The sequence below is a fragment of the Mastomys coucha genome, unplaced genomic scaffold (genome assembly GCF_008632895.1).
Source record: "Mastomys coucha isolate ucsf_1 unplaced genomic scaffold, UCSF_Mcou_1 pScaffold22, whole genome shotgun sequence".
In the NCBI taxonomy this organism is placed as follows: Eukaryota; Metazoa; Chordata; class Mammalia; order Rodentia; family Muridae; genus Mastomys; species Mastomys coucha.
The window spans coordinates 160,154,836-160,177,797 of record NW_022196905.1 but is presented as its reverse complement, the minus strand read 5'-3'; the positions used below and the strand labels follow the sequence as shown (position 1 = coordinate 160,177,797).

At 40.3% G+C, this 22,962-nt stretch overlaps 1 protein-coding gene and 1 pseudogene across 4 annotated transcripts in view; one reads left to right on the top strand and one right to left on the bottom strand.

Moving 5' to 3' along the window:
* Csmd1 (CUB and Sushi multiple domains 1) overlaps nucleotides 1-22,962 on the top strand; it is a 1,620,113-nt gene that overhangs the window by 641,589 nt on the left and 955,562 nt on the right. The gene's annotated exons all lie outside the window — the stretch shown is intronic.
* LOC116071831 lies at nucleotides 15,488-15,606 on the bottom strand (annotated as a pseudogene).

The following is a 22,962-nucleotide window of genomic DNA, read 5'->3' as shown; positions in this document are numbered from 1 at the left end:
TTCTAGTTAATCATCTGAGAAATGACTCAAGGTGAACCTGTTTGTCATGCAAGTATGAGGACTAGAGTTCAGATACACATTCCCTATGTAAATGCTATGTAGTGGTGTAGGCCCTCTTGTAACACTAGCACTGGAGATTCTTGGAGTAAGCTTGCTGGCTGACTAGACTGCTGAGAAGAGAGAGCCACCGATTTAACTGATGGATCAGGACTCCAAGAATAGATGGAGAAGTGATTAAGGAAGACTCCAAACACCAACCTTAAGCCTACACACACACACACACACACACACACACAGAGAGAGAGAGAGAGAGAGAGAGAGAGAGAGAGAGAGAGAGAGGCAGAGAGACAGAGAGAGACAGAGAGACAGAGAGAGACAGAGACAGAGACAGAGAGACAGAGAGACAGAGACAGAGACACAGAGAGACAGAGACACAGAGAGACAGAGAGACAGAGACAGAGAGACAGATAGACAGAGACAGAGATAAAGAAGAAGATTAAAACAGTTTCAAAATGTAATGAAAGCATGAACATTCATGTATGATTGGTACACATATGTTGTAATAGTATATGAAGTACTGTGATAAGAATATTGTTTCTATGTCTTACTCTCAGAGAATGAGGTAAAGGTATGCTAACTGATGCTTTAAAATTTAATAGTCTCCTAAGCTTGCCTGCCTTTCAGAGGACACATTTTCTGTTTAAGACTTTATATTCACAAGTCAGCAAGTATGATAATACACAGTCACAAGGATATTATAGTAACATACCAATGTTAAAATTTCAGAAAAACATATACTAAATAGCAACATATATACATATCACAGATAATAATTAGTTTTCACTGTGTCACTGCATGACTTCTCAGAATTCCTCAACATCATTTAACAGGGATATTTGTTTTGACTAAGGTAAATTATTAAAGCCTTTGCATACTTGTCTACCAAAAAGAAAGGAAGAAATCTCTACACAAGATATGCTACTGTTCATTAAAAGTCAGAGGTAGACATTCCCAAGGAAGTTTTTTTGAGTTTTTGAGAGGATTAAGTAAGGGGAGGAGAAACCATCTGGAATGTTACCACAAACTATGAGTGACACCTGTCATGTATTTACCTACAAAGATCTCTCGAAAGAATGATGAGGTAGTGCAGTGGGAAGAAGGGAGATAGGGATGCTCATGTAGCATTTCATCACTTCTTGCCTGTACCGACATTCTTTCTTCATTGCTCAGAAATCGTGCAGAGGAGAACAGGTAAACTTTGTTATCAAACATGCAGGGATATGGAGGGGTGGTGCTGGAAGATGGCTGCATCAATTCATGTTATTCTTGACTGATACTGTACACCTTCCTTGGACTCTCCATCCCACACAGCCTTAATGGTCTGTATTGAGTTCACCTTGATTATGGCTTAGTAAAATTCAACATAGGATTGGCATCTGTTATGATTAGGGTTTCCATTTCTGCGAAGAGACACCATGACCAATGAAACTCTTATAAAGGACAACATTTCATTGGAGCTAGCTTACAGATTCAGAGATTCAGTTCATTATCATCGAGGTGGGAGCATGGCACCTTCAAGGAAAGCATGGCACTGGAGAAGCTGAGAGTTCTACATCTTAATTTGACTGCATCCAGGGGAAAACTGACCCTTCCACACTGGGAAGAACTTCAAAAACCACCCTCACAGTGAGACACTTCCTCCAACAAGGCCACACCTCTGAACAGTATCACTCCTATGTTCCCAGAATATTAGAAACCATATTCTACTCCCTGGCCCTCATAGGTTCATTCAAACACATGAGTGTATAGTGGCCATACCTAGGCATGGCATAATGCAAAGTACATTTAATCAAACTTCAAAAATCCTATAGTATATACTACCAGTTTCTATAATATTAAAAGTCCAAAGTCCAAAGTCTCTTCTGAGATTCATGCAATCTTTAAATTGTAATTTCTTAAGAAATGAAAATCATAAAGCAGGTCACATTCTTCCAACATCATGGATCCAATGTCTGGGATCTACATATGACCTTCTGGACTCCAAAAGATTTGGGTCACTTCTTCAGCTTTGCCATCTACAGCAGTCTGGATCTCCACTCTCCTGCTGCAGCTGTTTCTGGCTCAAGCGTCTCCCAAACACTGGCGTCTTCTGATGCAACTAGGCTTCACCAAAAGCCTCCCCCAGGCTCCCTTCATGTGCCAAGCCTCAGAGCTTCTTTGAATGTCCACTTTAGTCCTGGGCCATCAACTACAACTGAGGCTGCACCAGTGGCCTTTCCTGGCCTCTCACCTTATCAAACTTCTCAGCTGTTTTCCATGACCCCTTCATGCCTTCAAAAGCAGTATTATCTGGGTGATTCTTTCACGTTACCAAGTATAGCTACAGCACAAGGTGCAACCTTGGCTATTTCTTGAACACAGCTTCTTTGTGATCTCAGAAAACACTTTCCATTACTGAAGTAATGTTGGTGTCTTATTAATCACCACTAAATTCTAACCTCCACCTAACCAGCATCAATTGTCTCAGTAATCCCTTCTACTTTTGATTCTAAATCCAGAGGCAAATGGCTGAAGCTGCTGAGTTCTGCTGCTTGTTGCAGCTGGACCATGGTCCCCCACCTTGTTCTATTACATCCTTCATTGTCTAAGCTTGGCCAACCTAGAGCTTACTCTGCAAAATGATCTTCAACTCATATCTGCATGCTTCTCTCTCCTGAGTTCAAGGATTAAAGGTGTGAACCACCACCTAAGCTTTTTCTACTTGGAACTTGCTCTGTACTAGGCTGGCCTTGAACTCAGAGATCTGCTTGCCTCTGTGTCCTGTAATTATAGGTGTGTGCCATCATGCCTAAGCCTAAGCTTTCCATGGCCACTATGCTTCAAAATCTGGGTCAAAAGCCTTTGTCATCTAGCTTCAAGATCTGGATCACAGGTTCAGTCAAGTTGACAACTAGAAATAACCATCAGAGCATCCTATCAGTATTTTGTGCATAAAAAGTGAATTACCTACATACAATAAAGCTTTTCTTTATTGTTTAGAATCTATAGACTCTGATAAGTATTCTTTTGAGGATGGCTTGCAAACTGGAAAATGATTGGACAGTGACTGTCTTTGGGATCACCATCTTCACAGCATGTGACACTTATCTAACCCTGAGTTGACCTGGTTTACTTAGCTGTGCACAGCTAACTTTTCTGACTCTTCTTCCTGGTTCCATTCTCTTTGTTTATCTACTAATTTAGCCACTGATATTATCTGTTTTTATTCATTTCTGAGTCATCCTAGCTTCCTGGACTTTTTTGTGATTAATGTTAGTAAATTCATTAATATTTGATGTCAAAACTCCTATTAATCTCCTGCAATGTGTACCTCCTTATTTCAACTCCCTTAGACAATGCATTGATTTACTTCAGTTTCTCTCAATTGCCTTAGCTTTTAAAGGAACTTCTGCCTCTTACAGTCTAGATAAATCAGATGCTGTAAGAAACAATTCTCCTTTTTAAGGAAATTCTCATTACGCATTTTAAGAAAGACATGGCAATTCTCAAACTATTTTTCAAAGAAACCAATCTCCATAATCATTGTTATGGTTTTTAAGACATAGTGCACATGGTGTTCTTTGTTCACAAATTTCCAAGAATTTTAAGTCTTAATATTCCCTTAAAGCCTTAAAGCCAGAGTAGAACCTTTTTAGAACTGCCTCAAGTTATATGGACTTAGAACTTCCCTAATCCATATTTTTTGGGGACAGCTTGTAAAGCTTCTGTACAATATCCATCAGATTATTTCATCCCCAAAACTTCAGCATACTGATTCAACATAAGAGGAGACAGAAAATAACTAAAGTTTATCAGGCCCCACATCCTAATGGCTGTGAGGGAGGTTTCATTGATTTCCCACATTTTCTGTACCTAAGGAAAAATATTACAGTGAGATTTCACCATTCATAACTTCTGTGTTGTTATGGTTAGACCACTTGGCAAAGGTGTCCTAAGGAAAGGGGATTTTGTCTTTTTCTCACAGGTTGAGGTTACAGTCTGCCATGTTAGAAAGTCATGGCTAGGACTAGAGAGAAGGTTCAGCAGTTAAGAGCACTGAGTGTTCTTCCAAAGGTGCTGAGTTCAAAATCCAGCAACCACATGGTGGCTCACAACCACCTGTAATGAGATCTGATGCCCTCTTCTGGTGCATCTGAAGACAGCTATAGTGTACTTAGCTATAATAATAATAAATAAAATCTTAAAAAAAAAAAAAAAAAAAAAAAAAAAAAACAAGAAAGTCATGGGTATGGGAACTTGAGGCAGCTGGTCATATTGCATCCATGGTCAGGAAGATGGGAGAAGGTTGGTTGACCAGAAGACTATTTGAAAAGAGAATGTTACTATGGAGGGAGGATGTCTAGGCAGTAACAAGGAACCAACTGTCTCAATCCTAGGTTTCCCTATAGGAGTCTCCTGAGGATCTTAAGCAGCTACTTCATATGTCATTCATGCCCCCCATGTATGATTAGACATAGCTAAGAGGAGACATGAGCAAGAACAAGCTTATTAACCCCTTCCTGCTTCTCCCAAGAGTCAAAGGTCACATGACTCCTCAACGACCAAAAAGTCTTCTTTCAAGCTCTCCCCTGAAAGTCTGAAGCTATGTGTATGGATAACACGTTTATTATGGAAAAATAAAAAACAAAAACAAACAAAAAACAAAAAATATGACACCCTAACCCTTCATACCTAGTGTCTCAGCTACTTTTCTATTTCTGTGGAGAGACACTGTGTCCAAGGCATCTTACTTTTCAAAGAAGCATTGGTTTGGTAGCTTGCTTATAGGTTCAGAGGTTAAGTTCCTGATCATCCTGGTAGGAAGCATGATGACAAGCAAGCATAGGGTCGAGCGGCAGCTGAAACCTGATATCTTATCAGGCAGTGGTGGTAGTGGTAGTGGTGGTGGTTGTGGTGGTGGTAGTGGTGGTGTATCCTTTTAAAACCTCAAAGTCCTCCCTGTAGGACACACCTCTTCCAACAAGTCTACACTTCCTAATCCTTCTTAAGATAGTCCACCAACTGGGGACCAACTACTCAAATAGATGAGCCTATGGGAGGTCTTCTCATTCAAACCATCATGCCTATAAAAACTCTCCTGGCCTGCTTTCCTCTTATCTCATAGTTTATCATATTAATGACCTTACTACATATGCATTATAATATTCTGCCTCTCTATCCATTATATATTGATCATTTTCATCTGTTGAACATTTTTCAAATATCAATTTTGATGACTATGATATTTTAGAATATTATATGTATACATACATATACATTTGAAGCAATCAGGTACACTAGAGCAGACTAGTATTCTAAAATATGAAGGTTTTTTACATGGAGCCCCAAAAGGAAAAAATGACCATCTGTTCATTGAGAGGAAGGGATTCTTCCATTGATGGTACTGGATGGCACAATCCACCTTACTTTTCAAAAGCTCACAAACTTCCAAAGAACTTGCAGCATTCTGAAATGTTTTTCACCTGTGAAATTGACTCTAAGTTCTTTTTCTAAGACAATTTATTAAAAAGAAGGAAAACTCTAGTAGAAACACTTGCAGAATACTTACCAAAAATATATACAAATATGGGGCATGGACAGATGGCTTGACAGATCATCATGAAGACCTAATTTGGAATTTGAGCACCCGTGTGAAGACTCAGGTGCACACACATGCAGGGCAGAAACAGGAGGGTCCATGGGAAGTTCTGCCTGTCAGCCTAGTTCCAGGTTCAATGAAAAAACTTGCTGCAAGGGAATACAATAGGGACTGATAGAATACTTGATGTCTTCTTTTGGATTTAGTCCTGGTAAGCCTCTCTCTCTCTCTCTCTCTCTCTCTCTCTCTCTCTCTCTCTGTCTGTCTGTCTGTCTGTCTCTCTGTCTCTCTGTCTCTCTGTCTCTGTCTCTGTTTCTCTGTCTCTCTCTTTCTCTCTCTCTCTCTCTCTCTCTCTCACACACACACACACACACACACACACACACACACACACACTCACACACACATACCATGCACACAAACTAAGGAAAATAATTAAATTATGCTTTGGCTATTGTCCTGTTGCATTATGATAGATTTTACTCTCTGTTCATTTGTGGAGGGGGATGTTCCCTTGTTTAATTTACAGCTCTTTGATTACTAGGGAGGTTGCAATTTCATGTTTACTAATCATTCCCAATTACATATTATGAATCTTCTGCCCTTTGCCCTAAAGCATTTCACATGATGGCATTTATGAAGGCTGAAAATCTTCTTATCTAATTTCTTTGAAAAATCACAATTCTTTCATGTTAATATGTATTTTTAATCTATCACTTGGAGACAGTTGTGTAATTTGGGAGTCTTATGCTAATGAAGAGCTATATGGTGCTTAGTGAGTTCTGAGAATTCACAGTAATGCAAAAAATTATGCCTGGTTATACAAGTTAATTTATCTTTTCAGTTGAGATAGGCAGAAGGTATAAAAATAAGGGGCAAATTAATTTGTCTCATTTGCTTCATAAACCTATTTGGCATTGAAATTCTTTGACAGCTTAAGTGGTATCTTGTCATTTGGTGGTGGACCATGTAGCAGCTCTTGATGGATGGCCTCTCTATTTCTGTGCTCATGCTCTTTCTTTCTCTCCTTGCTTTTCATTAAATGTCTCTCAACTCCATTTTTCACCTGGGTGAGAGTAAGGCTACCATTATTGGAGAGTCTTGAGCACTGAATAATTTCTGTTCTGCACACTTGAGGCTCTGTAGACATGTTCTAGAGCTTTTGTTGGGGTTCTGTTCTTTGCCACCTGTTGGGCAGAACCTATGTGCACCATAGGGAGACAGAGGCTCAACACTGAAGAGGACCACATCCTACAGATAAAGCATAAGGGCATGACGTAGCCTTGCAGATAGACTTAGTTCAAAGTGTAGAAATTCATTGTAGACATGAGGCAACCAATAACTGGCAATAAGAAGAGAGCTTCCATGAAGAACTGGTATCCAAGGATAAGAAGTAACAAAGATAGGAAGGTAAAATGGACTGACAAAAGCCAATGGGAACAGAGTGGGATGAGATTATCCAGGGTGTTCCCCTAACACTAAGGGCATGGAATTCTATTTGCAATTGAAGATTCTCAATAATATTGAAATAGCAAGCTTACAAGCAAGGCTTTCCTAGACAAGAGATTTGCTATGGTATGAATTATGAATTCCATGGGTAGCTTGACCAAAGCAGAAGGTGGCAATAGTACTAAGTGCACATCTGTTCCTACCAGCACATCTGTTCCTACCAGCAGAAGGTGGCAATAGTACTAAGTGCACATCTGTTCCTACCAGCACATCTGTTCCTACCAGCAGAAGGTGGCAATAGTATTAAGTGCACATCTGTTCCTACCAGCAGAAGGTGGCAATACTACTAAGTGCACATCTGTTCCTACAAGCACATCTGTTCCTACCAGCAGAAGGTGGCAATAGTACTAAGTGCACATCTGTTCCTACCAGCATACTTCCTCAAAAAAAAAAAAAAAAAAAAAAGGCTAGAATCCACAGATACCATAACTTAGTACATATAATTGTATTTATATTATCACAATAATATATCATTCTGTGTGTGAGAAATATATTTAAATGCACACATATTAGATGAAAACAGACCATATATTTTTTCATTATAAGAAATGAATATTTCATCTTTTATTATAAATGGAATATTTATTTTAATTTACTTATTAAAAGGTACAAAAAGCATAAAGAAAAGTACTCTTAAGTTGGATTCCTTACATTTTAATTTTTGATAAATCTGGAATATATCAGGAGATCCAACATGGATATTCATATGTGTGGCTTTTTGGGACTTTCTCGATGTGAGCTGTGCCTGCTCTTCTCAGATTTAGCAGCAACTTTCTGTTCTAAAATCATCCAGAATACAGGGAGGCAGATGCTTCTCTGTAGATCAGTGGAACAGCTTCCAGGTTCTGACACATGGCCTTAGTCATCTCATCACTCTTGAGGATATTATCTGAACTATGCATGTATGTTCAAAAGCATATGCTTATTACTAAAGAACAGAAGGACGGAGGGTGCCAAATGTTGTTGAATGATAAGAAATGGCCCGGACATAGGAGCTTCTTTTGCAGTAAAAGAGCAGCTGCTTAAAGACTTCAGTTCCTCAAGATCTTAGTGGTAAAAGCAATTATCAGATTCCCAGGTGAGATGCTGCCAGAATGTCATGGGACCTTTTGAGTAGACAGCACTTCTGAGCATGCTTCCAGGAATTCCCCTGTTCCAAAGGAATGACACTGAGTTAATGATGATGCTGGGTTCCCACTTTTGTTGCTTGAGAAAGGATATGAATATATAGTATTAGAGTAGTCATTGTGTGGCTTGAATCACTCTGACCTCCCTGAGAATTCACAAGTCTGGGACTCCAACATGCCAGTGACATTCCTGTATTTAAGCAGAAAGTTAAAGAAGCAGTGGTAGGGCAAAGGAGACAGTGATCTGAGACAGTGAAGCCCTGCCTTCATTTCTACAGCCTGTGGTAAAGTGGTCAAGAGGATGAGGATGCTGATGTCTGTATGCCTGGCACTCTGATATATCCTCCAGGGACTCAGGGATGGCTTTTATAAACATCTTGAGATGTAGGCCAAATATCATTATCACTTTTGGTCTTTTTTTTTTTTAATTTTTGTTCTTATGTTGTTGGTTGCTTTTTAATATTTATTTATTATATGTAAGTATACTGTAGCTGTTTTTAGACACATCAGATCCCATTACAGATGGTTGTGAGCCACCATGTGGTTGCTGGGATTTGAACTCAGGACCTTAGGAAGAGCAGTCAGTGCTTTTAACCGCTGAGCCATCTCACCAGCCCATCATTTTTGATCTTAATGACAAAAGGTTTACAGTCTCTTGAGAGACCCAAGTGGGCAATACACTGTTGAACTGTGGAGGCAATAGTGAAAATGTGTTGTCCTTACATGTAGGAACAGACCCTTTATCTCCCTATGACATTTCTTAGCGGCCTTCATAGTGGAATTATCCTCCAAGATTACTATCCGTCTGCATTCAAGCATTCTTTTGCATAAGCAACCTTTGTATGAGGGAATCAATATGTTGTCTACACATTAACAGCTGGCTATGTCAACTCCCTTGTCTTCAAATTTATTAAGTATGTTATGGCATCACCTTCAGAAATAAAAGTTGGAACAGTTTTATTGTCACTGACTGACTAGGCTGGCCTTGGACAGGAGACTCCATATCACTGTTTAAGCTTCTATAAGACAGTTGGACATGAACCACTTCTCTCAGAATTATTGTTGTGGAAGAAGTGGCCATTGAGTGAAATGACTGTCCTGAAGTCAGCTCAAAGGGTTCTTGCTCTCACCTAAGTGCTAGAAGATGAAGGGGCTAATGCTTAGCATCAGGGCCCAAGAGCCTGCCATTCAGAAAATATTGCTGCATGATTCAGTACCTCCCACTATTCTTTACAAAAAGAATCTGTGTCTCTGAGATGATGCTTACCATACAAGCACTAATTCATAATGACTCAAGGAACCAGCTTTTACTACTTTGGGTCACTTCAGTATGAAAGGAGGAGGCTCAGTACATTGGCACTGAAGCCATACTTCACTTAATGGAGGAACCAGCTTCCAGAAAGGCATAGCTTGGTGATTTCATCACTACAATTGTGGCTTATAGTGTGCTTATGTGAATCAATCCAGACATAAGGTCACTACACAAAGGTGTCTTGTGAAACTACCATCATGTATGTGGTTGTTTATTTGACAATCAATAATACATCTATGATGGTGATCCCGTGATACATGAGTACATAGGCCCTGCTGTGATTAGGCCACCAGATGACCAATGGAACAAGGAAGATAAGAATGGCTTTCTGTTGCAGGTGCTCATGGGCCTTCCTTTGTGAAGGATGGAGTTAAAAAGGAATCTGAAGGTTGGTCATGATGAATTTCTCTAGAATTGTTGTGTAAACAATGACTGGTTATAGGAGTTAGTAAAATTAACTGGGTGAACCCCACTTTAAGGTACTTTCAGCCTCCTCAGGGCTATATAAATGTCCATGAAAGAGATAGGGCATGGTAACGGTCCATTTTTGATGGCTTTCCTCAGGTTCTGTCCACTTTGTTTTTGAGACAGTGACTTTTGCTGAATCAGAAGCTAATCATTTAGCTCATCTAGCTAACAAACCCCAGAGATCTCTCCATCTTCTTAAAACACTGGGATCAAGAACATGTGCCACTGTTTCCAACCTTTCCATATGGGTTCTATAGTTCAAACTCTGATTTTCACACTTACAAAGCAAATCCTCTGCTGACAAAGTCATCTCCCAATATCTGAACACTTCTCTACTTCTAGAAGGTGGGAATTCCAAGATCAGTATTCCAAAAGATTCGTGTCCATGAGAGACATGTCTTTGGGTTCATATTGTCTTTTGATGTTTCTTTACATGATCAAAAGGACATCAGTTCTCTTGGAATCTGTGATATTGATCATATTCATTATTGTGTGTGCCTCATGCTCAAATCAACTGTAATCAAATCAACTCCTAATATTACTAAGTTGGGGAAAAGTTTTCAGTATGTAAGTTTGGGGGCAAAATATGTAGTTTCTAAGTAACACCAGCACATAAGCTTCAGCTAAGTAGCAACGTAGGCTATATAGGCAAGATGCAAAAATAGGGCCTTTAAAGTACCTTTATGAAATGTGAGCCAAATATATGAAATAAAAACATACTTCATAAAGAACCTATATGAACTATCTATCCATCTGCACATGAGCCAGAGTTTATTGTTAACAAATGTTAATGTCAAAGAGAAAAAGCAAAAGAGCGGGGCTAAAGTCTATAGTTTCCTTATGAATGTTACTGACTCTGTTAAAATGCAAGTCATTGTTCCCAAGGCTGAGATGCAGAAGATTAGCTGATTTCATTTTCCAACTGTGTAGTTCAGTGTCAGTGCACAGAACAATGAGCTTTAATAAACCTAGGGAGACAGAGCCACACAATTTTGATCTGCAGGTGCATCTAGACATCACCACCACTTCTCTGTTCTTCCTGTCTCTTCCTTGTCTTATGAATAACAAAATTATGCTTGACTACAGAAAACTTTATGGAACAAAGAATTTGGGTGAACTTCAATATCCTGTTCCTCTATAGCCCCTGTCCAAGAATTTTCCCTCTAGACAAAATGAGGAGAGAAAGACTGTAGAATCGGCAGCTGTCTTTCCCTCTAATCCCGGTCTTCATGGGGTTTTGATCTGATGGTAGTGGTTAAGATACTCCTATTTCCTGATGGAGAGAGTTAAGATAGGCTCTTTTTTTTCTTGGTGCCAGTGGGTTTTCTGTATCCTCTGAAAGCATTGCATAGGATGAGATCCTTGTTTACAGTAATAATTAATGGGAGACCTCTTGTCTTCATCACAACATAGATTCTGAACTTGAAACTCACTTTTAGATATTACCCTGCAGTTTTGAGAAATTTTCATATGATAGAGTGAGATTTAGTGATTAAATATCCTTCAACTCAAGAAACTTCAATTAGAATTTTAGCCTCAAACAGATTTCTTTTTAAGATGGAGAAAGTCAAGTAAATTATTTTAATAGATTATACAATAATCACAGGTATATGTTTCTCATGTGACTGAATTCTAAAATTAAAAAAGTACGTTGAAGATTAACAAATATCAAAGTAAAAATTCTGAGACATTAAGAAATTTGTGTTCCAAGAGAAAACATTTCTACTCTGCATTTTTGACACCTCACAGCAAGAACTTGACTCTAAGGACACTTGTAGGTAGCTTTGAAACTAAAAGATATTATACAGGCATGAAGAGATGATAGGATAGAAGAAATTGAAGGATGAGAGGGAAGAAAAAGAGAGAGGTGGAATGAAAGAGAGAAGGGAAAGCAAGAAAAGCAGAAGTTGTACAAAAATGGATGGAAGTAAAAGAACAAAGGTAGGAGGAATGACAGAGCAGAAAGAGAAAAGAGAGAAATGGAAAAGAAGAAGTTGGAATACAGAAAAGAGATGGTAAGAGGCAATAGAAGACAGGGGAAAGGATGGAACACAAAACAAGAGAAGCCATATAAAATGGAAAGAGAGGTAGGAAAGGAAAAGCTGGAATACACAATGAAGCCAGTCATATAAAATGGAGAGATAGGAGGGAAAACAATGGGACACACAAAGAAGGAAGTCATATGAACAAGAAAGACAGGTAGAAAGGAAAGTGCAAGCAAAGTAACTTATTCTTATAAACTAGTAAAATATAGGTGCTTAGGACTGGCTCTTCCCACATGCCCCTCTAGATGAGCTGGGTGCTATTCTTGGTCAAGCAATCCTGTTAGACAAGAACCACTTTATAGATCTGAAGCAGTGGCTGGTCCAAGAACATTTGCATCTTATGTCTGTGATTTAGGACTGGCAACCACTCTCCTCAGCTAGGCTTGTAGAACTCACCTGAAATCACTGAAGGGTCTGAAGGTTGAGGACCTGCATATATATGCTGTAGGATCAGCCACTCTATGCCCTCTAGTGGGTTTATTGATGGGGTAGATGTTTGGGGTGAGCCAATTCAAATTCTGTGTTTTCAGGGACTTGACCAAATATATATACCTTTGATATTTGATAAAGGATTAGAAGTCTACTGTGTGATTTTGGGTCTCCATATCTACCAATTTGTGTCCTACAAATGTTGACACCTGCAATGTTGAATGTCTGCCTACCTTAAGATAAAAGGAGTGGCTAGGACTGTGAAGTGGTTTGCCAAGATCAAGTTTGTCGTTGTGCCTGTAATTCTGAGTTTCAAGCTTTTTAACTATGTTAGCAGATGCTTTCTTCTAATATGGTAGAGGCATTTCAGCAGGTGAATATAGGCCTCTGAGTCAGACTCAGTTCACAGTGGGTCTGTACTAGATTCCACTTACACATGTCAGTATTTGTGTCAATTGTAACTCTTTCTGAGAACGAGACAAATCTCCATTTTCAGTAAGTCCTACTGAGGATAAGCACTGACTGACAAATCACACAGCATCTGCTCTGTGTGAGGAAGGCCGAAGGCTATGGATGGTACTGGAAACAAGAAAGCTAAGCAAACATTTTCTAACTAGAAAAAAGAAGGCCGAAGAAATAATATGATAGTAAATTTAATACCAGCTTAAAACCATACTACTAAAGAACCTGTTATTATTATTAATGATACAAAGTATACAGTGACTGTGGAAAAATTAACTGCTCAAGAATGAGAAGTAAGATTAAGTGAAAAACTTTTAAAGTCTACAGTATATCCCAGTAGCTTTTAAGTTTATTTCATTTCTATATTTACAAAGTCTTAGAAAAGCCACTGAATTTCCCATTAATGATGCATATTATTTAGGAAGAAGTTTATGAGCATTTTTGCAATAGCATATGGAAAGATTTCAGACTGTTTTTAGATATAAGTGTACTGAATATTAAAGGCTTATTTTATGATCTGTGCTCCATCATCCAACCTGATTGAGCAAGTATTCAAATGTTTCACACATAGGAGTGCACTCACCATTTTATTTACTTTGAGTATAATTTAAATTATGTATTGATTATGATACATTTAATAAATCATTTAGTCATTTTTGTCAAAATGAGAGGTCTTGGATAACACATGCACAATGTGTTGTGTATTATTTATTCTATCCTGGGCACTCATCTGTGTCTACTGGGATTTAGCTCTTTGTCTGTGTAATGAGTATATTACTATGTAGCTAACTTCCACCTTGTTCTATTAAGTACTGAATTTATAAATAAGTAAATTCCTTTGGTAACCAATATATATATTAAAACTACATAGAACACTTTATTCTTTTTAAAGTTGTATTTAGTACTTTTCAAACTTCTTACTGGTTCTTTGTGAACTTCCTATCATGGACCCCACTTCAACTCATTTCCTCCACCCCTCATACCTGCCCTCCACCGTTCCAGCCTCCCCACCAACAGAGCAAAATAAATCTTATTATAGATCGGTAGTGTGTCCCACAGTAAACACTTTGTTCACACTTCTCTGCTTACAAATATTTATTGCAATGATGCGTTCTCCTGGTACCTCTGGGTTCAGTAACTCTATCAATAAAGGAATCTTACCAGAATTTCTCTCTGATATCCTTTTGTTACCCTGTGTCTTGGAGATCCCATAGTTTTGGAGCTGTAGGATCAGCCCCTTTATTCACTCTAGTGGCTTATTGATGGGGTAGATGTTTGGGGTGAGCCAATTCAAAGCCCTGTATCTGAACCTGATAGGTATCTGACCTGGTCAGCCTGACAGCTTTCCTGTTCTCTTGCCTTTGGAGCTAGCTCACCTGTTTCCCTACCATCAGGGTCAGTTCTGCTGTACTGCCCAGATGAAGTATAGGCCCTATTCTCCTGCTTTCATGACCCTGTAGGGCCAATTCTCCTGCCAGCCTGCCACTGGTGTCAAGGGAAAAATGGAGGGGGAATCTCTTCCTAGCTATTGTCACCACAGAGCAGAAGAGAGGAGCCAGAACTGGCTGTCCTGTACTCACAACATGGGGGTGGCTCACATGCAACCCCCATATATATAGCAAGCTCTACTATACTGCAGCAGATGAGGAGGCAGGACAGCTCTTCTGCTGTGATGACCTGGGAGCCATCTCTGGTACCTGCAATAGATGGCAAGGAGCAAGGTGATGGACATCTGCTTATTGCCCATGTCACTGCATGGCAGAAAAAGCTTAGGGCCAGCTCTTCTGCTCTCATGACTGTAGAGCATGTTGCCTATATGCTTTAGGTGGGAAGGGAGAGGGGGAAGAAGGTATCTTTCCCTTACCCATGCCACATCAAGGGAGATAGATGATAGGGCCAGCTCTCTATGCTTGTGTCCTGGGGTGGGGGTGCTTACCAGCAGCTCCCTCAATGTGCAGGGCTGACCACTGACTACTGTGATTAGCTGTAGGGAGGTTTGGTTCTCCTGTTACATGCCTCAAGGACCAGCTCTTCCAAAATGCCTAAGTGAGGGGTGGGGCCAGATCTGCACAGCCCTCTGACATCAACATATGTCCAGGCATAGGCCAGACCAGGGATGTCCACGTAGCCTTTGGTGCTTCAGAACCATGTACCAGATGTTGTTCCTCATGGCACCACAAGCCAGGACCCCACCATGGTCCCAGGTGTCATCAGCAACTATTGACATGGGGCTATTCCTCACTACCATCAAGTCTCTGGTTCTGCCTCTATAGTGCCCACATCCCCCTGTTTCTCTTTCATTTTTCCACTATTTACATGTTCCTGTTAAAGTTGCCAGGGATCTCTCAGTGTGCACAGGGCAGGGCTCATCTCAGTCATGATCTGCCTCATAGCCCTGTGAAGTGTCCCACTGGTGGTTGTCTCAGGCTAATTCCATGTCTGAGCCCCATGGCACCAGAACAGTGGTAATCTCAGACTCACATTTTTTTTCCAGGAAATTGTAGGCTACTTGTCATTCAGATATTAATAGATCAGAAAACTGAGTGCAGACATAACTTCTCCTTTCTCTCTTAACATACATGTGACAGAGCAGCCACACCTGCAGTGCTTCAAAGTACAGTGTATTTACTTTTAAAAATTTTTAAGTGTATCATGTTTTGTCTATATGTTCGTCAGTGTACCATGTATGTACAGCACCAATGGAGGCAAGAAGAGGACATTAGATCCCCAGGTAACTATGATTGTTTATAGTTACTAGCCTCTGTTTTGATGCTAGGAAGAGAACCATGGTCCTTTGCAAGAACAATGTGTGCTCAGCCACCAATCCATCTCTGTAGCCCTGATGACCTAAATATTAATTGAAAGAATCCTAAAATACTCAGTATTAGGCTTATGAGATGGCTCATGAGATAAAAAAGGAGAATTTGATCCTTGGACTCAAGATAGAAGGAACAAGTTGTTCCTTTAAGTTGTTCCTCCATATGTTAAGCCATGACAAATGTGTTTTCTCACACACAAATCATAATGTGTGTAAATACACACACACAAACACACATACAACATAATTTAAAACATTTTAGAAAAGAGTAGAGCATTCATTCTGAATGCTTAATTGAGTTTCATTTAGGGGAGGCTTTGCACTTCTGAAGTTTTTAATTGAACAGCAGAATGGAGGGATCATTTATCCACAGACAAGGAAATACTAAACACATAATGTTCTAGTGGATGAAATACTGAATAGCAAAAGATAATTGCATGATCTTACTATAGATACTGATGTGAAAATACAGACTTCAGGCTTTGAAAACTTGTTATATTGTGATGTAAAAAATTTGATGACCAGACTCTTACTGCCTGCCACAAAACTCATGGGCCATTGCAGATGCCATGACCAGACTACAGAGCAAAAAGACAGCTTTGTTGTCCTTGGGAAACTTGTGTCTGGGAAGGAAGAAAGTTCACAGTGAATAGGTACATATTTAGAGGGCATCTGGTCAAGGTCATGTGAACAATGACAGCAGGCATGGAGTTGACAGACCTGAAGGAGCAGATTATCCTACTATTGGGCATCAGGAAAGGACATCTTTAAGAAAGCAGCTTTAAGATCAGGAAATAGATGGAGGCTGGATACAAGGTTAATGCGGAGAGCATACCTAAAGCTAGGTTAATGGCTAGGGTTGTAAGAAGGGCTAATGTAGGGATCATTGTTAAGGCTGGTCCATGACTAAGGCTGGTCCAGGCCTTAGCCTGCCACCTTGGGTATGGTGGAAAGCATGGCTAAGGGCTGGGAGCAAGACTAAGGTCTGGGAGGATGGCTAAGGTGGTGAGTATGACTAAAGGCTGGGAGCAGGGATAAGGGCTGGGAACAGGGATAAGGAAAATCCTTTAAGGCATCATGAAGAACTACTGGCAGGTGCTGAGGATGGGAGTTCTCAAGTATAAGGGCAAATTCAAGGAGGATCAGAAGAAAAAAAGGCCTCGAGGAATGAGGGGCTAACATGAAGTGGAGGTCGTAACCTAGGGTAAGGAGTAGTCTCTGGTGATGCCCTTTAAGTGTTTTTTTAGATGTCCTCCAAAGTTATGGGAAGATGCAGGTGGTTCTGCATTACGGCCACCCAAGTTGATGTGTAACATAATCATGTCACTGGTGATTGTGGCACACAGAAGACAAGAAAGGGGCCTACTGCATTAGTTAGTTCTGAGGAGAATGCTGTGAAGGTAGGTGGTGCGAGGTATCCAGTATGCAGTATGAGCATGTCTCTGAAAAGACACGGAAACGCTGGCAGACAAGAGAGTTTGTGACTCCAGGAAAATGAGGACTGGAGTTAATGTGGTGGTTCTCTTACTGAACCATGTTACAGAAGGAAGAGATTCACCACACCTCTGGAACTTTAACCCATCAAATAATCCAATATGACCTTAAAACTGAAAGTCCCCCAAAAACATCCTCCACAACAAAAAATGCTTTTCTAAAAGAGTCTAAGAATATAAACAGAAAACATTGCTCTCTGGCCATTCACATACCACTTACAGGGACTTGGTTGAGAATCTGCTGTCTCATGGCCTTTTGCCATTTTGGCATTCTTCACACATTAAAAGACTTCCTCGGGCACAAACTACAAAAGATCACATTTTCCCCCGCCACTCCCCCACTGGTGAAAAAGTGTCACTTGAGAGCCTTGTACTTCATTCTAAAGCAAAGAGATAGAAGGAAAGCAAGTGAATCCATGTATGTGCTGCATTTTGTTTTAATCTTTATTTTTAGATAAATGCAAACCTCAAAATCATAAGAAAAGTCACCCTGCTTACATGTTTAAAGCCTCAAAATTCATGAGGAGCATCTCAATGTTAAGGCACACAAGAAAAATCACCCAGACTCTGTGCATGACTTAGCAAATGTTTAAACCGTGATTAAGTAATGAATAGTTCCTATTTCAAAAATTAAAAAAGTGATGTCTTGCCTGTTCTCTCTCATCTTCTCTTAAAGTGTATGAAATAATAATTATACTAATGAGTACAATGAAGTGTCCTTGGCATAAGCAAGCAAAGTGGACTTAAGGGTAGATTTTTAAAATCAGCAAATATACACTCCTACAATTAGAGGAACTGTGAATGCCCACTGTCACATTGCATGGGCTTTGTATTCTATAGGACAGCATGGTGCAAATCGTAAAGTTGAAGAGCAAGAGATTCTGCTAATAAGCAGCTGCACATATTGAAATCCTTGAACTGCAGTTCTTTGTCTAAGTACACATGGTAGCCAATGTTTGTCTGCCATCAGAAGTCAAAACCTTGTTGTACCAGTACCAGTGGGACATTCTTCTCCCTTTAGTCAACTTCTGGAGCTATATATTACCTGAGGGCCATTGCTCCTCCTCATGGCCCTGACAGAAGCCATGAAAACTCTACCAAGACTGTTTAGATTCCACTTTCTGATATTAGATCAACATGGAACTGTGTGTTGGTGCCTTACAAGGAATATATGTTACATAACCTGGTGTGTGCTTCCAGAGGCCAGCTCAGATGGTGGCTGCCGCATCTTGAATCTTGCGCCACAGTGCATGTGTTTACAAACAGGTGCAGGGGAGCCTGAATCAGACAACATGGACAGATTTTGGTAAGGAACCATGAAGGACTGCAATCTGAGCTAAAGGAAGTTTTCTAAAAGGCACGTGGAGCCATACCAGGTCGTTTAATGTGAGGCACGTTGCTGAGGAAGGTAGTCTTATGTCTATGGTGGTACTTACTTGTGACATGGCGACAGATAACCACTTGAGTTGTTGACCCAGGACTTCAGGGACTTAAAATATACACGTTGGCCTTAATACTGGGCCAAAAGGACAAATTGTACCCATTTAAGTTCCCAAGCAGCTCTTTGTCTATCATCTGTGTCAAATTTTTTGACAGGTCTATAATTTTGTCAACTACAAAATTTATAGCCAAGAACCATGCAATTGAATTACTAAATAGTAATAATAACAAAATTCTCAAGTTTTATTTAAGTTTATTATTTTATGTTCAGCTGCAGCTATATTTGTCCTCGATTATATGTGGTCCGTGGGCTGTAGGTTGGGCATGACCTATTTAACTTTTCAAAGGTTATTCTGTAAAACATCTCATTTTACAGATGAGCATAAAAAGATTAAAGTGAGATTGCTATAATTTATGTGATTTCTCAAGGACAGATCACATCACTTCACTGGGGTAGGTGCACCCAAAGTCCTGTCAATGGTCCTCATAGTCAGTCTGTGTGGATGTTCACATGGTGGCATTTCTGCTAATAGGCCAGCCTCTTGATCATTACTAATGGTTAGCTATATCATAGCTTATGTACTGAGTGATGGCTTACCAATTATCCCTTAGAATGTGGCTGTGTTCTAGTTAGCCTTCAGTTAATCTGCCATGAGTCCTTGGGGCCATCCTCCTTTCTATTCACCTAATTTATCTCAGGGTAGCCACCAGCACTTCATTTATGGATGGTGTCTAGGCTTTTTAGATTCAAGAGCCACACTTCAGAGCTACACCAGTAGACAGTGAATCTCAGTGTAAAAGTCAAATACCCAGAATGCACCAAGAGAAACATAAATGGATGAGGTAGAAACACCTTGAGTGGTTGTATGTAGGACTGTGATTTGACTTACTTACTTACAGAGATGTCACAGAAGCCTTAGCTCTCAGGGACTCCATGATATGCATATTCCTTACTGTGAATGTCTGTGTTCACGGTGTGGAAAAACCAGCTGTGTCACCAGATGTCCAACACATGAAGCCAGCCATTTGCTCTTTTCTATCTATTTGCATTCATTTAACTTCAATTTTCAAAGTTCCATTTTTCTTTTAAAGAAAAGTTTTCTTTAGGACTTCGATCAAAAGTAATTGCAGGTTTGTATGGACTAGAGTTTTCTGACCATGAGGGTGGAACAGATGGAAGCAGATGGAAAGAACATGTCCTCATGGACCCTCTGTGCCTACAGCCTGCTGTAAACTTGCAAGAGTCCATCTAGCCCTCAGGCACATAACAAGTGTGGCTATCTTTCATTCTTATGTTCCTCACGAAGGAGCCACAACCCAGCTGGGTATCTGTTGATACAGTTTGCTTCAGCAATTAAGAACCAAAGGTGGTATAGGTCATGCTGATTCCAAGAAAGCATATGCTAGGCCAACAGCTTTCAAGTAATTGCACTTCTGTCTGCGTTTATGTTTTTATTTTTAACTTGGTTAGTAGGAATAACAATGTTTTCCTTGTTTGTTGAGGAACTGAAATGTGCTGCTACCAAACCTTAACATTCTGCCTCAATGCTGCAAGGATGTTGGTCCTCTTTCAAGTTACATACTGATTAGAATTTAAAGCAATCAGATTAAAATCAATTAACAGGGTCATAATGACTTTGATGGCTTGTCATGATTACTCAGAGTTCCAGAGTCTTGGATCTTACTAGCTAGAGAACTCAGTATGTTCTGGAAGTCAGAATCATATCCTTGTATTTACTTCTTGTTTCTTCATTAGCTTGAGATTTCTCTGAAATTTCTAATTGATGACTGTAGTAACCCTTGATGTTAGAAGAAGAGGAAGAGGAGGAAAAGGAAGAGAAGGAAGAAGGGGAAGAGGAGGAAGAAGAGGAGCAAGAAGGATGAGGAGGAGGAAGAGGAGGAAGAGGAGCAAGAGAAGGAGTAAGAGGTAGAGGAGGAGCAAGAGGAGGAGGAAGAGAAAGAAGGAGGAGGAGGAGCAAGAGGAGGAGGAGAAGGAAAAGGAGGAGGAGGAGGAGGAGGAGGAGGAAGAGGAGGAGGAGGAGGAGAAGAAGAAGAAGAAGAAGAAGAAGAAGAAGAAGAAGAAGAAGAAGAAGAAGAAGAAGAAGAAGAAGAAGAAGAAGAAGGTGGAGGAGGGGGAGGGGAGAGGAGGAGGGGAGAGGAGGAGGGGGGAGGAGGTGAAGAAGGAGAGGAAGGAGAAAGAAGCAGAAATACAGATGTGTTTCTGGGGGTTCATGTGGTCAGCTGGCCTAATGGTGTGAGAGACTCAGTGTAGAGAACTCAATGTTCTGTGAATCTAGTGCTGTAGGAGTCCTCCCTCCCTCCCTTGTCCTGGATGCATGTGAGAGAGTATGGTAAAGAAATGACTGGCGTGACTGCTCCATTATTAGGAAAGGTTTTCCTTGTAGAAATGACAGAGCGAATAGGTAGAAGCATCTGGAAGAATCCAGAGCAGAGAGATGTAGACTGGATATCACCAGAGCTAGGGAAGTGCAAGAGTTAGAGAAAATACTGGAGAGATTGAAATAGCAAGGGATAAAGAACAGAGCAGAGGTAGAGAGAGAAAGAGAATAAGAGAGAGTGAGTGGGAGTATGATGTCTTTGAGCAAAGCTGTGCCTGAAAAATGTCCCTGGGATAGGAGCAGGTCTGGTGTGGATGGGTTGGATAAGGGTGTTTGCAGTGCAATGAGGAGCACTGTTAAGTCTGCATTTAGCAAATAACCAGGGGAAATATTTTTTTTCTTTATGACCCTGTGACAATGGTAATAGTAACCACTTCTTTACCAACAGCTAGATTAATTGTTTATTAAAAAATCTATTGATTATAGTGGAAAGAGAAGTTTTAACATCATACTTATGTTCCTTAAGTCTCAGTTTTCACATACCTTAAATCATTTAGCTTGTATTAGCTCATCTTAAATCCCTTTCTTCCTCTTTTCCAACCTTCATAAACTTTAAACTTCTTTCCTTTCATCTAGAGACAGTCAGTCCTTTGTCATGAAACATAGGTGCTTGATTACTGAGAGAAGCCAGTTTGTTTGTCTGTCTGTTTGTTTAAGGAATCATAAAAGTGAATTCTTAGTTAATAACACCAGCATGGTAGCTAGAGTTTGTGCTGATGTTGAAACCCGTTCTGTGAGTTTGTCCTCCTCAACATGAAGTCTGTCAGTGAGGTAGAGAAGTCTTTGAGTTTGCCTTTCTCAGCAGAAAACCTGGTGGATCTAAGCAAAGCCAGGTCTGTTTTTTACATGTGAAGTAAGTGAACCAGCAGCTGTGGCCTTGAAGGGAGGAGCTGGCCACAGCCTGCTTGCTGTCACAGCCTCATCTTCATCAGAAAGATCTGAGTAAGTTTAAACACAGAAAGTTTAAACAATGATCTTAAGAGATTTTTTTTTTGAGAGCAGAGAGCAAAGGAAGCTTAGAGATAAGAGGCTTTTGAGAGTGGGGAGCAGAGGAAGCTTAGAGATAAGAGAATTCAGGATCATTTGCTTGTGCAAAGGCAGAAGTTGTTAACAGTCTGTAAGAATCTGAAAATTGAGTGTACCATCTTTGGCTATCGGGCTGTACTGAGGCCAAGGAGTGAGACAATGAGGCTTTAAAGTCCAGGAAGAGAGAGAGAGAGATCAAGAGCCCTTGGAATATGAGGGGCAGAGTAGGCTCCAGGAGTGAGGTAGAAGACAGGTGGGGAAACAAGAGCAGGTCAAGGAGGAGATGAGGGAAACCTTAGGGAGAGTGATGGCAGATTGCAATGGAGAACAGAGACTGAAAGGTCAGTGTCCTGGTGGCTAGCTTTTCCTGGCTGTGTTCACCTTTATCCTTGTATTAGCCCAAATGTGAATATTTTTACCTGAGCCTACTTTTTTGATCCCAGTGACAAGTATTGCCAAATTTCTATGAGCGGTACCAAAAGCTCTCTACACTGACACGGGTGTAGAATGGCAGCAAGTAGGGTCTCAGGCAGGCAGGCAGGTGAACAAGTTGAAGTAGTCTACTGCATATTGCAAATGAGGGAAATGAAGGAAAGTCTAATTCTCAGAGCCCTGGTGCTGCTGAGCCAGAGACCAGCAGCCTGGAATTCTCAGCCACAAGAAAGAAACTGTTTTTAAGGAGAAGGGAATCTCACCCAAGGGTAAAAGTTTTAAAACAAGAGTCAGTGCGACAATATGAACTAACTAGTACCCTCAGAGCTCCCAGGGTCTCAACCACCAACCAAGGACTGCACAT